Below are 2,164 nucleotides of genomic sequence, written 5' to 3'. Positions count from 1 at the left end.
TAATGGAAAATATGATTATTTATCTTCTGTAAAAAAGACCTGTTGAGTATCTGAGCAGCTCTCAATGATTTGGTAATAATTAATATGTATTATAAATAGCTTATTAAAAGTGTAAATATCATTCACTCACTCACTCACTGTTTCTTTTATAGTAAGTCAGTACTCAGAATTTTTAAGTCACTTTATAAAATATAGACAAAACAACACTACCTATAAATAGCAATGTCATTATTTAACATATTATGACCTCTGCAAGGGGATATTTGACCATATATTCCTCATGATATCCCAAGTAATCCACACTGATAGTATCATCTGTGACAGGCGAGGGAAGCTCAGGCCTTGGGCCAGAGAAATGGAAGGATGAAGTGACAGGGGTAATGGATGTACAGAGGGATGAAGAGTGATCGGGTGTCATACAGGTGGGATAGGGCCAGACAGATAGCGAATGAAGGAGAGATCGAGGATGGATGGCCAAAGCACCTCAGACATTGACAGCGTTGAGAGATTTGTCTTCTTTGAACGCCATTTGTCTTGGTTCTTCTTTTCAACCATGTCTTGGCGAGTTAAATTTCATAAAGCTCTGATGATACAATGCAGCAGTGTAGTTTTGCTTAATGTAACTAGTTGCCCTTTTCGGTGAATCCTCTGCTCTGAAAGTTGTCTTCAGGATTACGGGAAGGACACAAACAAATAAACTGCAATCCATAATGAACTGTTTGCTCATAACACCGGCTGTAGAAATTAGAGTAAAATAAGAAGTAGACAAGGGAGTTTAGTCACACGCGGACACAATTACACACATATATATATGAGCTGCTAATTGCTTTGTGTGCTCCAATCTGTCGTGTGAATGTGTCGGTGCAATATTGCATTGCTGTGGGTGTTTGCCCGGCTCATAACCGCAGACCAATGTGGTGGAGACAAGCTCATATATTAAGATAACCCTGAAATGGAATGGAATTGTATTTCCCTGGCGGTTCAAACGACTTCTGTGGTTGTAAACTGATAGTGGATGAGATTTGGCTTTAATGAAGCAAGACTTATTGTGCACAGTGCAACAGAGGAAGGTGCATGGGTGTATACGTTTCATTATCCAAGGGTGTGTTTGAATGCGCGTGTGTGTGTGTATGCATTCATTTTTTTCCTTAATAAGGAGCGCTGTCATCTATAGCTGCATGTTTGCTCGTGCTCTCGTGGCAAATGTTATTGCATCGCCATTTTTCTTGCTTTGAGGTTAGAGTGTGTGTCTGAGGGCTGTGATTTATTTCACGTGAAATAATCAAGTGCAAGGTTTTTATTTTGTGCTTGTCCCTGGTGTAATCTTTTTCAAGGTTGCGTGCGTGCGTGCATGCGTGCGTGCGTGTGTGTGTGTGTCCCCTTCATCTGTTCATTAGACTCTCCCCTACTGGCCTGGCTCTAATGAGACCTGTGGAGCCAAAAGTGATGGAGACTTTGAGAGGGAGAGATTTAAGCTGAATGGTATGAAAGAAAATAGGTGCAAAACTCTTAGGTTAATAAGCGATGTATTTTTTACACTTTTTGTCAACCTGATCTTTGCTGTCAGAAGCCTTAAATTTACTCAGATCTATTTTTAATCAGGGGTTTCAAACCAGTTTAAACCCACCATGTTTTCAAGAGAGCTAAAATCTTGCTGGTAAGTGGGCTAACATTCTTCCACCTAAATTCTACTCTGCAGCTACATCGTCTACTTTAGCAATAACTGAAATTCCACCAAGAATTATCAGCTCAATACGTAAGTAGCATGGACAATGTTTTGCTGCCCATCTTCCACTGGACTTTTAATCCTGTAAAAATAGGCTGAGGATGAACAGCATAATTGGAAGAAGAGATGAGTGAAAATAAAAGAGGGTGTGAGAAGAGTAGTGCCTTAGTGTTTCACAGGAACCATTCGGTTTTTACACAGTGAATACAAAGAATAGAGTGGAAAAATTACAGATCTACAGTACCATACTGATGTGATCCCATCTTATCTTAATGACCTTGTAGTACCATATCACCCTATTAGAGCACTTCGCTCTCGCTCTGCAGAACTACTTGTTGTTCCTAGAGTATTTAAAAGTAGAATGGGAGGGAGAGCCTTCAGTTTTCAGGCTCCTCTTCTGTGGAACCAGCTTCCAGTTTGGATTCGGGAGGCAGACAC

The sequence above is a fragment of the Diplotaxodon limnothrissa genome, linkage group LG4, assembly GCF_057381915.1.
Source record: "Diplotaxodon limnothrissa isolate DT_005_m linkage group LG4, D_limnothrissa_male_GT1.1, whole genome shotgun sequence".
Classification (NCBI taxonomy): domain Eukaryota; kingdom Metazoa; phylum Chordata; class Actinopteri; order Cichliformes; family Cichlidae; genus Diplotaxodon; species Diplotaxodon limnothrissa.
The sequence above is the reverse complement of the archived record's forward strand: the minus strand, read 5'-3'. Positions refer to the sequence as shown.